This window comes from Leopardus geoffroyi, chromosome A1 (genome assembly GCF_018350155.1).
Source record: "Leopardus geoffroyi isolate Oge1 chromosome A1, O.geoffroyi_Oge1_pat1.0, whole genome shotgun sequence".
Taxonomy (NCBI): domain Eukaryota; kingdom Metazoa; phylum Chordata; class Mammalia; order Carnivora; family Felidae; genus Leopardus; species Leopardus geoffroyi.
The window spans coordinates 213,913,727-213,929,116 of record NC_059326.1 but is presented as its reverse complement, the minus strand read 5'-3'; the positions used below and the strand labels follow the sequence as shown (position 1 = coordinate 213,929,116).

Below are 15,390 nucleotides of genomic sequence, written 5' to 3'. Positions count from 1 at the left end.
CAGGAGGGGGAGTAATGTTGCAGGACTGGGGGCTTTGAAGGCAGAATGTCCTACCCTGAGTCTCTGCTCTACCATTTGCTGGTTATGTGTCTTTGGCCAACCTGGTAAACTTGCACAGCCTCAACTTTCTGGGGCCTCTCTTTCTTCATCTAAGTGGGATAATATTTGTATCTTCTTAGAGGATTGTGGCAAGGACTAAGTGAAAAAATGCATGTGAAACACTTAGAACAATGCATGGTGCACAGAGATGCTTGATGAGGTTTACCTGCTTGGTCTCTGAAGGCATTTGACTTATCAACTTCTGCTGGAAGATGTGAATCAAATAATATTGTGTCTATTACTTATCTACCTATCTATCCATCCTGTAATTTCTGTGCTATATGTTATTTTGTAGTTCTGCATGAAAAAGTAGGATTCTAAATAAATTTAAAACCTCTTCTAAATATTCTTTTAGGTTACCTAGTCTATCCTTCCTTTTGGAGGATGTTATCTGCTGTCTTTTCACGTTGGTGAGTTTTGCCATGCTATCCATTGATCTTGACCTCCTGTGAGTCTACATAACATGCTTTCATGCTTGATTTTATTCTATTGCTAGTTGTTACCTGTCTTTTATCTTTAACCAGAGTATGAATTCTGTCATATTTTTCTGTTCCTGTATCCTGCATAATACCTAGCATAATAAATTGCTCACGGAATGCATGGCTGAAGTTATTGCTAGGAAAAGGTGAATAGCTCTTCTGAAGGCAGGCCTGGTGGCATCCAGGTTCTTACAGGACAAATTTTTCATTGTAACAACATTACCTGTCCCTTCATTCTTCCGTCTGTCTATCCTCAGCAAGCACTTATAGCGTGCCCACTCTGTCAGATTCTCAGCTGGGAGATTGATGCCTCAGATACTGAGGAAATGAAGGAAACATGCCTCATGGAAGAACATAAAAGACCAGGCATCCATGATGTGAAGTTTGCTAACCCAGACAATGACTTCTCATTCTGAGACGCTAGTGGGTAAGAGAATATAATCAATATTTCCAGGCTCAAGTGACATCAAATGTGTAGTTTTTCTGTCCTAGTCTTTTTTTCCCCTTGATTGTGCCTATTTTGTAACCACAGGCGCAAGCAACTTCTTATGTCTGTTGTAACAGCATTCATTATACACAGCTGACCTCCAAAGTCCATGAAACTGGGTTTGTCTGGAACTTTCTGAGGTAGTTACTTTCTTTTCTTTTTTTCCTTTCCTTTTTTCTTTCTTTCTTTCTTTCTTTCTTTCTTTCTTTCTTTCTTTCTTTCTTTCTCCTGTCTTTATTAATTTCTTCTTTCTTTCTTTCTTGGTAGTTACTTTCTAAAGAATTTATAGGTGGAATTTTTTTTTTCTTCCCACAATTGAACCACAAAGCATGGACCTTTTGAGGGCTATGACTTGGTTGTTGGCTTCACCTTGCTCTAAAGTGGTTTCCATTTCTAAGTCACACTCATGTACTGAAAATTATATCAGTTCCTTGAGATTTGGACAGAATTGTTAGTTTGGGTCTTTTAAAATCAGGGTGGGACATGCCTCACCCATGTTTACTGGCCATTAACAGGAGGGTCAAGAGTGGGCCTGCCACATCCTCATTAGCCAAAAAGTCCTTTCTGTCACAGTTGGTGTCCAAGAGAGGGTCTTAATTCACTTTAAAAATAAGAAGGAAAGAAAATTACTTGCTTAAAGAGCGTCTTCTGATATTCTTATCATTTGAATGAGTCATATCTTTTTTCTTTTGACATTTATTCTCTTTGGTATTATCATGATGCTAATTCTAAAAAAGGAGAGAGATATTTTCCCTTTATAGTTTGAACAGGAAAGAATCTTATTGTAAAAAATACTGTATTCTCTTTTTCCTTTCTTTGTGTGTATAATTATTGAGGCTAAGGATATATTCAAATTATTTCAGAGGGTTTTAGTGAACTTACTAAAAGTTTAATGTGCTAAAAAATTCTACTCTTGGTAGGCTAAGAAGCTCTGTGTTAGTGTGGGTCACTTCTTTCTTTCTTTTTTTTTAAAGTTTATTTATTTACTTTTGAGAGAGAGAGAGGGGGAGAGGGAGAGAGAGCAAAAGCAGGGGAGGGGCAGAGAGAGAGAGAGAGAGAGAGAGAGAATCTGAAGCAGAGAATCTGAAGCAGGCTCCAGACTCTGAGTTGTCAGCTCAGAGCCTGACATGGGGCTCAAAACTACTAACTGTGAGATCACGACCTGAGCCCAACCGAGTAGGATGCTTAACCGACTGAGCCACCCAGGCACCCCTCCTGTGGGTCACTTCTGTCCCTCGCCCCCTCTGTGCCTGGGGTACTCCGAGGTCTGCCTGTCAGGCTTTACAAGGTCACTGGAGAGAGGGGAAGGAGCACTCTGGGTAAGTTCATTGATTGCCCTTGTCCCCACCTTCATAATTCAAATGAACAAACAGATATTAGTGTCCCATGGATGCCCATTGCCTTTGGTCTCTCTAGTACTTGTGCTCGGTATCATTTTTAATGTTTTGTTTTAAAGTAAAATTTTCATATTAACGAAGAAATTTGTGTTATTTTAGAAAAATCAGAACATATGAATAGACCAAAAGGGGAATAAAGGACAGTAATCTCACTTGCAAATAAAATCTGTGTGTATATGCATGCATGCATGCATGTGTGTGTGGCAAGAGAGAGATAAAGATGGAGATAGAGATAGAAACAGAGAGAACTAGACTTTAATCTCTGCCTGTTTGGTTCACTGTTATCCTTCCAGCATCTAGAGTAATGCTTGATACACAGTAGGTGCTCAATAAATATTTGCAGAAGGAAAATAAATGGATTCAGTGGACCTTCAAAGTCTCCCTCCTCTAGGAAGTTCTCACACACCACCTGGAGAGACCTCCTTTTTCAGGTCTCACTAAACATACAGTCAAAACCACTTTCAATCACTTTTTCACTGTGCATACCTACCTCTTACCTCTACACACTGCCACGCTCATTGGAGTCTTGTCCATTCCTGGAGAAGTGTGCCATTAGCCTTTTAGTGTTTGTGTTTTAGTACCTTTACTCTCTTTGGAGAAAATGAGTTCTTTGTAATGTCAATTTTTCTCTGTTTCAAGTTAGACTTTTGTTCCCATGTCCTATCTTAGTGGAAATTTTCATTTTCTGGTGTAATGTTCATTGTGTACTTTTGTAGGAAGGTGTTCCCTAACCCATGTAAATGATTTTTTTTTTTTTTTTTTTTTACTATCAAGAACTAGACAGTCTGTTCTAGGAAACTGCGTGTTAAATTTCAGCAGAATTTGTCTGAATTGTGCCTTTTACCATTACCAAAATCTGGGAGGGAAAAAAAAATAAAACAAAAACTAGTGAAATTTGATCCATAAAGCCAAGTAGAGGGCCTAGCATTATAGCAAGCCACTGCATAGATTGTCCCTTAGAGCAACATAAAGTGACCAAATATGGGCTCAAAATAGAACTATGGGGCTCTAGCTGGTTTGGACTGCTTGGAAGTCAGGGACCTTTGGTTACATTCTGGGCATCCTGGGTAGGAGTCATTGCCAATCCTCAAAGAAATAAGAGAGTAGTATTGGCTTTGGCTAAGACAAATGCCTAGGTGCAGCTGGGACAAGGCCCTATGACTTTGTATTCATGGCCTCAGGAAGCTGAAGCTCTTATATGAGTAGCTTCCTAAACAGATGAGATATTGACCAACAAAGACAAATCAGTATCAACTTATCAGTCAACTCATTTTCTTGGCTGTCTAGAAGGTTGTCTTAAGAAGATTTTATGGCTTTCTCTCGGATCAGTGGGAAAGAGAGCTCTTTGTGGTCCATTAACAATGTCTGTCAAGGGGATGGTAATAGGAATGGGACAGGTGGGCTGGCTGTTTGCCATCCTTGGCAGAGAAAGTAATTGTGCTCAAAAATGGTATTTTAAATTATCACCCTTGGAGAAATAAGTTATAAAGGGCCCTGTGACAGGATGACCATATGTTTGTTTTGTTTTGTTTTGTTTTGTTTATCAAATTAGGATACTTTTGAGAGCGAAAGGGAGTGCTATTACCCTAGGAGTAAACTAGGACCTATGACACTTTGTTCATTGCAGATAACCCTCAAATGGAAAGATATTCCCTCCTGTATGTACTCACCCTGAATTTCAGGGGCTACTTGAGCAAGATCTCCCTTTCTACTGTGCTCTGTGCTATTTCCAGGGAGCCCTTAGGTTAGGGTGTGTTTGTCTGAACTCTCCAACCTGACAAAGAGTCCTATCTCAACACACTTGGTGTGCAGAGGGGCTCACAGTGAGAGCTCCACAGCTTGGTGACTTTTCTGGTGATGCTGGCAGACTTCTAGGGCATGTTCAATGCTGGCTTCTGCTCCCCCTGATGGCAGAACCACCAAATCCATCTCCCAGGGTTGCCTACCCACTCCCTGTGGTGTGAATAGCAATGCAACCCAAAAACTCAGCCCCAGAAGCCTGCGCCAAAGACATGCTGGCCATCATTCTGTACCCCAGAGCTGAGTGTTCACACCACAGCCTGCATGCCATGAATGAATGATGGTAGAAGTCTGTTTACTGAGCATGAGAGAGCTGGGATTCCTTAGGTATGTTACTTTTTTTCTTTATCAACAGTCTAGATCTTTTATTCCCAAGAAGGCCTCCCCTTCCTTAAGATTCCCATGAATAAATTTAGGTGGTGGGGGTCTGAATTTCAAATGATGCAGTGGGTGGCTGATTCTTGACTGCAGAGATTCCTTCTGGAAATGGCTGGTCAGCTCTATTCGTGGTAAGCTGGTTGACTTTGCTCAGACAAGCCACCTGGGAGAGCTAGCCCCATTTCCCAGAGTGAGAATCAAGCTATTTGATCAGACAAGTAAGGTCCTTGTCCTGCCACAACATCTTAATTTTTTTGCTTTGTTGCTGTTGTTTAGTTGCCAATATGACCTGAGTCAGAAGACTGGGATTTTAAAACTGACTTTGTCACAAATGATCGGTATGACTGTGGACACATCACTTCCCCTCCCCCACCCCTTTCTTCCTCTGTGAAATGGATGGTGGACCAGATCAATGGCCATCAAACTGTTGTAGACATGGTTCCCCGTTTTCAAAACATAATATATATTCCTAACATACAGAACCAAAACTGCTCTGATTGAAGCCAAAATAAGGCCCAGAGTGCACAGGGCTTATGGTGCTTCCCCTTACTCCTGGCCTTGACCCTGGGGATACTCTTCACAGGGGGGCTGTGGGTCTTTCTGACTCCTCCTGGCAGGAGAATCTGTGATGTTTCTCTCCTGTTGCCTGCCTTCTGGCCATCTTTCTGGGTACGCTGTTCCCTGCTTATAGGCATCCCTGGCAGGGGGTGGGTGGGGAAATTAAAAGGAGATGAAATTTAAATCTCTCCACTTTGCTGCTCATCAGCAGTTCTGATGACACGCTTGGTTAGGGTGGAGGTTGAAACCATAGGCTTAAAGGTTTTAGGTTATCTGTGCATTGCAATTCTAGGCTTTACGTTATCTGTGCATGTAATTCCAGCGCCGCTGGGCTCTCTGCTCCAGGAATGTCTGCTGTGGGTTGCCTGTCCTGTTCTGTGTCTCTCTCCAGCACTGCCTCTAAGACAGTGGTGCTCAGGCCTGGAATAGCATTTAGAATAACCCTGATCTTGGGAGGCACCAGCCCCTCAGCACTTAATGCAGTCCTAAGCAAGCAAGGTAGAAGTGACTTTGTTGACTCTGTTGTATACAGGGCCCTTCATTTATATTCTCTCTCTCTTTTTTAAGTTTGTTTATTTATTTTGAGAGGGACAGAGAGAAAGGGTGAGAGAGAATCACACACAGACTGTGTGTGCTGCCAGCATGGAGCTGCCAGCATGGAGCCTGACACAGGGCTCAAACCCATGAACTGTGAGATGGTGACCTGAACCTAAACCAAGAGTCGGATGCTTAACTGACCGAGCTACCCAGGCACCTCAATTTATTTTCTCTTTTTAACTCCTCCCACAACTCTGTGAGGTGGGGTTTACTGTTTTTGAGCTGTTCAGCTTTTCAGCTTTTCTGGCTCCTAGGTGGAAATGAATACACCTTGAGTAGCAGGAGTGATGTTTTCTCCCTTGGCTTAGATCAGTGACACCTAGTAGGTCCACTTATGTTTGTTTCTTTTCCATGAGTAGAATAGGTGAGCGGATGAGAAAACGAAGCTCAGAGGGGTCTATCTCTGAGCTCTATCTCAGTCATGTCTGGCTGACTCAAGAATGAAGAAAGCGACAGCGTGATTCCAACGTCATCATCTTGCTGCTCCCTGCATTCCCTTGAGTGTCCCTGGATTGCCCCATGGGCTTTCTCCACCCTCAGGATTCCCCAGACTTAGCTCCCGGGTTCCCCTTCTGGCAGAGGTTCTCAGCTGCATAAGAGTATAAGACTTACTTAGAAAATTGGCATCCTGCTCTGATGTCGTTTCTTTAGGATTACAGGATTCTCAGCAGAGTGGTTCCCAAACCTGTTAGAGATACAGGACCTGGATCAGGATTTCTGGAGATGGATTGCTGTCCAGCTGGTGATATTTAAAGCGACCGGCTCTTGGAAACCATGGCAGCTCTTCCTGCTCTTCCTTTGCAGCTTCATCTTCGGCTGAAAGCTGCCCCCCTCCTCCACCCCACCCTGGAACTGACCATTAGGCTCACCTGGGCCAGTTTGCCCTCTCCAGCCCCTGTTACCCCAGATCCCACTTCTATACTCCAGCCCCTGCTACCCTAGATCCAACCTCTATACTTTGGGTCATGGCTTTTCTCCCACCTGAAAAAGGCTTTGCTCCTGTCTGCCTTTATCTCTATTGCAGGTGGGCAGGTGGCTCTTGGAGCCCAGCTCATCCTCGCTTTGCCTCCCTCGGTTCAACCATTTCCTCCTTTTCTGAACTCTGCTGGCTCATGTGGGCAGGGCCCAACAGATTCGCCCCGAATTCTGTCATTCAGCAAATAGTGAGCAGTTGTGATGTGCCAAACACTTGTCCAGATGCAGGGGACACTACAGTGGACAAAGTAGACAAAGACCCTATCCCCATGGTCGCTGGTCCTGGTGTGTTGCTAGCCCTAGTGGTTGCTGGGCACTTGAGAGGCACTCGGTAAATATCTGAATGACCATGGCTGGAGTGAAGAGAGAGAGCAGGGTGGCAGATGAGGGGAAGAGGTGGTCAGGGATAAGGTTATGCAGCCCTTGGAAAGCTCTGTGATGACTTCAGATTCTATTCCAAGTATAATGGGATGCTATTTGGTGCTCTGAGTAGAAGAGTGGAATGATAAATCTGACCTTCCCTCCTGTGTGGGGAATCAACTCTAGGGGATTAGGGCAGAAGCAAGGAGACCAGTGGGGAGGCTCTCACAGCAGTCCAGATCTAGGGTACTTGGGCTGAGATGATGACATTGGTGCTGAGAATGAGAAGAGTTTAGACTCAGGATGCATTCTGAGAGCAGAGACTGTGGGTTTTGAGGATGGATGTGATGGGAAATCAAATCTGAATTCCAAGGCTTTTTACTTAAGCAACTGGCTAGACAGATGATGCTAAACCCACATGGCTACTAATTTTCTGCTTGTCAGTTTCCTTTTGATGAAGGCAGGGACCCTGCCACATACAGGGGCATCCCCCAGCAGGGGCCTGGGTCTCAGTTGGTGCTGTGCTAAATAACAGCCTCCACCAGCAGCTAGCACTGCCAATTGGTAATATAGAGCCTGAACCCCATTCTGTGGCATCAGCATCTGTGGGGTGGTTTGGGTGTTCCTGTTGCAAAAGACTGTGAGGGTGGCCCCTCTGCATCATTCATTTGTCATCGGGGAGTTAAGATCCCACCTCTGTCTCTGCAGGAGTTGAGCTAAGGGAGGAGGTGGGAACAGAACCCAGAAGTTGAACAACCCAACTCCTCTCTTTCCAAGTTTATACACATTTGGGGGAGGGTTACTCCTTGTTCCCTACACACTCCTGGTGCCTGGAGCCTTTGCAAATGCTCACCTTGTGCTTGCTGATCTCTCTTGCTTTCCTTCTTCACTTTTCAAAATACCACCCTTCTTGGAAGCCCATTCCAAATGCTGTTTCTTCCATGTAGCTCTTCCTGAAGTCCCAGCCAGATGTGGTTTCTGCCTCTTCTGAACCCCATAGTGGTTTATGCCTTTCTCATGACATCATATTCTCCAGGGTTTTGCCCAGTCTTTTGAGCTGGAATGCCCACAGTGAAGTGATGGGCCTTAATTATCTCTGAGTCCCTCCCCCAAGGCCCAGTGCGGTCTCTTGAACCCAGTAGACACTTGATAAATATCATTCAAATTGAAACTGACTTTCTTTATGACCGATAGTTTCAGCAGCTGCAGAATACTTGTCTCCTGAAGGAGATTTGGGATAGGAATCAATCAAATATCTAAGATATGTCAGATGGAGAACACAAATAAATGAAGTGGGACAAGCGGAAGAAAATTTTTGATAGAGATGCCATTGTAAGGATGATTCCACTCTTTTGTAATCCTTTATGAGATGATAGCATGCACAGGTTCTGTGTCAGAAGGCAGTGGATGGTTCTAGATAGTCATTGCCACAGCGTTCCTGGATAGTCTGATTTGTCAAGAGAAGCTGCAAGTCCAGGCTTTTTACATGGAGAATCCTAATTTCTAGATGTTAGCCAGTGATTCCTCCCACCACCACCCGCCCCCCTCCAGCCAGCACTGTAGGGAGAGCCTGGCTGCTAGCTCAGGACCTCTGATTTACATGTCAGGCTTTCCCCCTCTGAGTGAAGTAAGGAAATTTATTTTGAAATCTCCAGGAAATCTAGCTGCTGTTTGGTAAAAGGAGGATGTTTGCATTTTGTTTTTATTCTCTAGCATTTGCTTTCCATTGTTCTGCTTCTCTCTGAGTGGGAACCCCAGGGTTATGATTATTAATTTGTGCTTGAATCCCAGCTTCATGTGGCATAAGCGCTTCTGTAGCTTGCCTTGAACTCTGTGTAACGGGCTTTTTATTTTCCTCCAGGAGTGGTTTAAATGGAGGCTGCAGTCTTCTGCAAAGCATAATTGGTTTTAAATTGTAGGTTTAATAATAATGATGCTGTAGTTAATGCAGTACCTTTCAGCCTCTGCTGGCTGCCCTTGGCAACCAGTCACTCATCGACCTGCATGCTGTCCTCAGGAGGGGACAGCTGTTAGGGACTTGAGGCCCCCCCCCCCCCCCCCCCCCCCCCGCCGCTCTGCCCCATCCTGATATGGACCACAGGGATGAGGGGCTCCAATGTCCCCTGAAGCCATTGGCCACTGGAGGAAAGGGAGGCCTGGGGACATCCCTTTGTGCCAAGCCTGGGGGCTCTGAGGCTGGACTTTCAAGGCTCTAGGATGTCTTTTTTTTTTTTTTTTTTTTTTTTTTTTTACTCTTTCTTCACCTTTGGGTCTCCCAGCAGCTTATTAGTAATTCTATTGGAAGAAGAGCAGAGGAACTCGAATTCCACAATTCGGCTTCTGTATGGATGGTTTAATTGGGAGGCTGTGTTAACTTAATTGGTTATCATCAGGCTTCTGCCTTCTTTCTGTATTTTAAGTAACTCGTTCTCATTTTCTCTTACCATGGCCAATAGCGCGTGCCTTTAAAAAATTAAATCTTGTACTTTGGTCTCTCCAAGTGAAAAGAGCTCTGGTTCAGCAGTCAGAGAGCCTGGATTCTGATTATGACTCTTTCTGGAATGATCTGAAGAGACTTAAACGGGATACTTACCTCTCCTGGCCTCATTTCCGCACTGGATAGATGAGTAGGTTAAATTACAAAATCGCTAGTCCCTTCCAGTGTGTGCAGTGGATGACTTAAGTGTTTCTGTGAAATGACACCAAACTCCTCCTTGAACAACATTTGGAGTGTTTCAAAAGTCAATAAAAATACCAATCTACATATGTTATACAACAGACTAACTGAGGCTTGGACAAGTGAGGGCTTGTTCAGCAAAAACTCAGCATTATGTTATAAAAAGCGCAGAGAAGGATGTTGGTGTTGTGTGATGTGGGGCATCCTGCTTGAAAATTACAGGCAGTGCAGTCAATGACAGGGTAGCGGCATCCACAGCCGCCTTTTGGAGGTTTCCCAGGCTCCACCCTCTGGACAAACCACAGACGTTCAGAACCTGTGGTCTAGTTCATCATCCATGACAAGCAACAACTCCTTATTTGTGTTGGGTTATGAACTGCCTCGTTTCGACTACCGTTTCTGGATGTTTTTGTTTTTGTTTTCATTGTAGATGGGAGCAAATTATGACATGAGAAGAATGAGTTGGGGTAGAAACAGAAATATTAAGCCTGAAGAAGTTTCTTTGGACTGGAAGTCTCCAATGGCCATTTGACCAGCATTTTGGAGGAAGTGGTGCTCGCAGAGTTTGAAGGTAGCAAACATAGGATACCCTGTTTTGTGCAAATGCCGCCTACAATGAAGCTGATCAGACAGCTGCATTCTGTTTCCCTCTTTCCTCTTATGAGCACTCTTGGCTCCTGAAGGCGCCAAGTGCATGCATCACTAGACTTTAGATGTTTATCTCTCTCTCTCTCTCTCTCTCTCTCTCTCTCTCTCGTTAACCTCTAGGCGATGTGTTGTGTATTCTGCAGGGGAAAATGGACAACGGAAGTTAACAGATTTTATTCCTTTAGTGTAAACCTTCTTAAAAAGGACTGAACCTAATGTGAATGATAGCTTCTTTGGGAAGGGAAGCTGTGCCCCCCCCCCCCTTTTCCAGAAACAATTTGCCAATCTCTCTGTGAAATGGAGTAGCAGCTTGTGAGTGGCAGATATTAGCAGTGGATAAGATAGCCTGAGCGGTCTGTGCAGTGAGGGAGAAGAGGGGGAAGATGGGCAGAACAGGCAGGAATACCCACTGCTCTTAAGAATTCAAAGTGGCAGGGCACTTGGGAGGCTCAGTCACTTCAGTGTCTGACTCTTGGTTTTGGCTCTGGTCATGATTTCATGGTTTGTGGGTTCAAGCCCTGCATAGGCCTCGACACTGACAGCCTGGAGCCTGCTTGGGATTCTCTCTGCCTCTCTCTCACTGACCCTCCTCAGCTCTCTCTTGCTCTCTCTCTCTCTCTCTTTCTCACTCAAAATAAATAGTAAGTAAACTTAAAAAAAAATAATTTGAAGTGGCCATATACAACTGCCCATTTGGACTCCTTTTCTGAGAGTTAGGGCCAAAATTTGGGGGCCTATGTATTAGCTACAGAAGACTGTTGTCTCCATGCTTCTTAAAAAGATTACTTAAAAAGGCTTTAGGGGTGCCTGGGTGGCTCAGTTGGTTAAGCATCCAACTTGGCTCAGGTCATGATCTGAGCCCCACGTCAGGCTCTGGCTGACAACTCAGAACCTGGAACCTGCTTTCAATTCTGTGTCTCCCTCTCTCTTTGCCCCTCCCCCACTTGTACACTCGCACGCACTGTCTCTCAAAAATAAACAAACATTAAAAATAAATAAATAAAGCCTTGAGTATCAAAATGCTGGCCTCTCACGTGTTAATGACTATAATTTAGACCTCATAGGAATGGGACAGAGAAGAGTTCTGATGGGGAAAGACAAGGCCAGCAATAAAAGGAGATACGTGCAGGTCAAGCACTCTGGGGATAGGCGGCCGGGTGTTTTCGGGATCTGGTGTGCATCTGCGTGTGTCTGTGCAGAGCTCGAGGTCACGTGCTTTCTACCACTGACATAAGACATCTTTGAGAATGAGAACATTTCAGAATTTTTCTAAAGACCGGTTGTACACACTGAGAAAGGCTGTCAGCTCTGAGAGTAAGGACTGTTCCAGCTCGTTCATCACCACATCCCCAGCAACTACCCACCAATTTTATTATTTGTTACTATTTGGTGGATAATTAAGTAAAATGAAGAGAGAGAGGGGAGCTTGGGAAGACCTCACACTGGTGCTGACCAGCCATTCCCTCAGGGCCCACACGGGGTCCTGTGGCTGCTGCATGGCTTGTGGGGACACCTAGTGCTTGGTGGAGTAACATCTTCTTTGGATGCTTAAAGCATAAAAATAGTGAAGCATAAAAATAGTTTATTGGATAGGGGCACCTGCGTGACTCAGTCGGTTGAGCATTTGACTCTTGATTTCAGCTCAGGTCATGATCCCAGGGTTATGGAACTGAGCCCCACGTTGCGCTCTGCACTGAGTGTGGAGCCTAATTGGGATTCTCTCTTGCACTCTCTTTCTGTCTCTCTCTGCCCCTCTTTCTCACTCATGCTCGCTCGCTCTCTCTCAAAAATACTAAAATAAGGGTGCCTGGGTGGCTCAATCAGTTGAAGATTTGACTCTTGATTTTGGCTCAGGTCATGATCTCAAGCCCTGTTGCGGGATTCATCCTGCTTGGGATTTTCTCTCTGCCCCTCCCCTGCTTGTGTGTGCCCTCTCTCTTGCTCTCAAATAAAGTTTACACTAAAAAAATAATAATAAAATAAAAAAATTTAAAAACAATAATAATAATTTATTGGATAAAAGAATTTAAGTATATCAGGCACCCCAAGGAGTCAATGGGAGATCAAGACAAGAGGAGTCTGGGTGGACTGTGGGATGACATCACAGGGATGATCTAGGGGACACCAGTCTGGCCTAGCACCCGTGGCCCTGCCACATACCCCTGGATGTCCTCTTGCTGCTTCTGGCCTCTCAGTGCTGCCCACCTGCTGAGAGCTAGCTAAACTACTCATCTGTGCATCCTTCCTGAAGATCCGCAGCCCAGGGTGAGAACACCCATGCCTCTGCTGGCTTGTGACCTTGGTCCTGGCTGTCCTCACTATAGGCTGGTGGGAGGTGGGGCACTGCTTTCCACGTGGGGGAGTCACTCCTTCCAAGTCAGTGGAGCACGGCCGCCAGGCTGGGTGCGGAGGAAAAGACACAGCGTCCCCCGGGAGCAAGAGTTAGAAGGACCCTCAATTCAATGAGTAATCCAGTTAGTTAAGCAAATATAAAGAAAGGGGGGAAAAGCACCACCGAGTATGTACATCTTAGAATTTTATTTCGTATCAAGTCAGCGTCATCAAGAGCCAACACGTTGCAATGTATTAAGAATATGTTAATGGTGGTTCCCAGAGGCTAACAGCTTATTGGCTGATGGGACACTCAGCACACACTTGAGGACAAGTCTCAAAGGGGAAGAGAATTGTCAAGGTGGTTTTGCTATCAGTTGAATCCAACTGGAACATCAGAGCCAGTGTGTGTAGGCTGTGATTCACCGCCTAGGAGGTCAGCTCTGACTCGGCTCCTCCCCTTCCCACGCCACTACCAGCTGCACTGGGCTGTTGTCCTGTGGGCCCTGCGTCACAAGGAGTCAGCTGGGCCCTGTCAGCCCAACCTCATGCCTATAAAGTGCTCCAGCTCCTGAGGTGAATTCACTCTTGTTTTTATTACTCTGTTAATTCCAGCTCCTGTCTGTCCGTCTAACTCATTCCACGTGTCTGGTCCCTTCTGCCCACAGCAGTTACTGTGCAGACCAGGGGCTCGTCAGTTTTGTGAGTCTTTTTTCTTTCTTCATTTTTTCTTTTTAACATTTATTTATTTTTGAGAGACAGAGAGAGACAGAGCATAAGCAGAGGAGGGGCAGAGAGAGGGGGAGACACAGAATCCGAAGCAGGCTCCAGGCTCTGAGCTGTCAGCACAGAGCCCAACGCAGGGCTTGCACTTGGGAACCACGAGATCGTGACCTGAGCCGGAGTCGGTGGCTTAACAGACTGAGCCACCCAGGCGTCCCAGTTTTGTGAGTCTTGTCCGTCATTCTGCTGGCAGCTCTGTCCAGGAGGCCTTTGAGTTCTCAGGTGCCTTTCAAGAGGTGCCTCTTCCTGCTCCTGACCACACTGGATTCTAAACTTTTTGAGGACCTAGACCTTGACCCGTTTGTATTTTTTTTTAAATTTTTTTTCTTTAACATTTATTTATTATTGAGAGACAGAGAGACACAGAGCATGAGCTGGGGAGGGACAGAAAGAGAGGGAGACACAGAATCTGAAGTAGACTCCAGGCTCTGAGCTGTCAGCACAGAGCCCGATGTGGGGCTTGAACTCACAAACTGTGAGACCACGACCTGAGCTGAAGTCGGTCGCTTAACCAACTGAGCCACCCAGGTGTTCCCACCTGTTTGTAATTTTTAAAATTTATTTTTATTGAAGTATAAGTGACATACAATATATATATTAATTTCAGGTGTACAGCATAGTGATTTAGTATTTGAACATACTGTGAAAGGGTCACCACAATGAGACTAGTTAGCATCCCTCACCAGATACAGTTACAAATTTTTTTCTTGTGATTTTTTGTTGTTGTTCAAAAAGGTGATTTTATTAAAGCGTGGAAACAGGACCCATGGGCAGGAAGATCTGCCCCAGGACCTTGAGGAGAGACTGATTATATACTCAGGAGTTGGAGAACTTTTTAAGATTTACTCTTAGCTTTCAAATATGCGATAGAGTGTTATTAACTAGAGTCACTGTGCTGTACATTATGTCCCCATGACTTACTTATTTAATAACTGGAAGTTTGTACCTTTTGACTCCTTTCACCTATTTCACCTACCCCCAAATCCCCTACTTCTGGCAATCACCAGTCTGTTCTATGTATGTATGCATTTTTTTTTCATTTGTTTGTTCTTAGATTCCACATATAAGAGTGATCATATGGAATTTCTCTTTCTCTGTCTGACTTATTTCATTTCATTTAGCATAATGCCCTCAGGGTCCATCTGCGTTCTTGCAAATGGCAGAATTTCATTCCTTTTTTTTTTCATGTTTATTTATTTTGAGAAAGAGTGTGTGCACGTGAGCAGGGAAGGGGCAGAGAGAGAAGGAGAGAAAGAATCCTAAGCAGGCTCTGCTCTGTCAGTGCAGGACCCAATGCAGGGCTCAGGTTCTGAAAGGGCTGAGTACTATTTCATTGTATATACACACCACATTTACTTTACCCATTCATCCACTGATGGACATTTAGATTGTTTCCATATCATGGCTATTGTAAATAATGCTGCAGTGAAGATGCAGGTGTATGTATCTTTTCAGTTACTGTTTTTATTTTCTTTGGATGAATATCCAGAATTGGAATTGTTGGATGTTATGATACTTCTATTTTAAATTTTTTGAGAAACTTTTATACTGTTTTTCAGAGTGGGTGCACTGACATACATTTCTACTGACAGGGCACAAGGATTCTCTTTTCTTCACACCCTCTCTAATACTTGTTATTTCTTGTCTTTTTGGAAAAAGCCATTCTGACAGGTGTGAGATGTTATCTCATTGTGGCTTTGCATTGTATGTCTCTGATGGGGGTGCCTGGCTGGCTCACTTGGTAGAGCATGCTACTTTAATCTCAGGGTCATGAGTTCAAGTGCCATGTTGGGTATGGAGCCTACCTTAAAAAATATATAT

The 15,390-nt window shown here is 44.5% G+C and overlaps 1 protein-coding gene across 4 annotated transcripts in view; it reads left to right on the top strand.

Annotated features, from left to right (window-relative positions):
* PDZD2 (PDZ domain containing 2) overlaps positions 1–15,390 on the top strand; it is a 368,370-nt gene that overhangs the window by 78,202 nt on the left and 274,778 nt on the right. For 3 of the 4 annotated variants that reach the window (XM_045440968.1, XM_045440958.1, XM_045440936.1), the window contains exon 2: positions 10,238–10,378. The exons of the other annotated variant lie outside the window; for it this stretch is intronic. The gene's annotated coding sequence lies outside the window, so the exon portion shown is untranslated. The remainder of the gene's footprint in view (positions 1–10,237; positions 10,379–15,390) is intronic. 4 annotated transcript variants of the gene reach the window in all.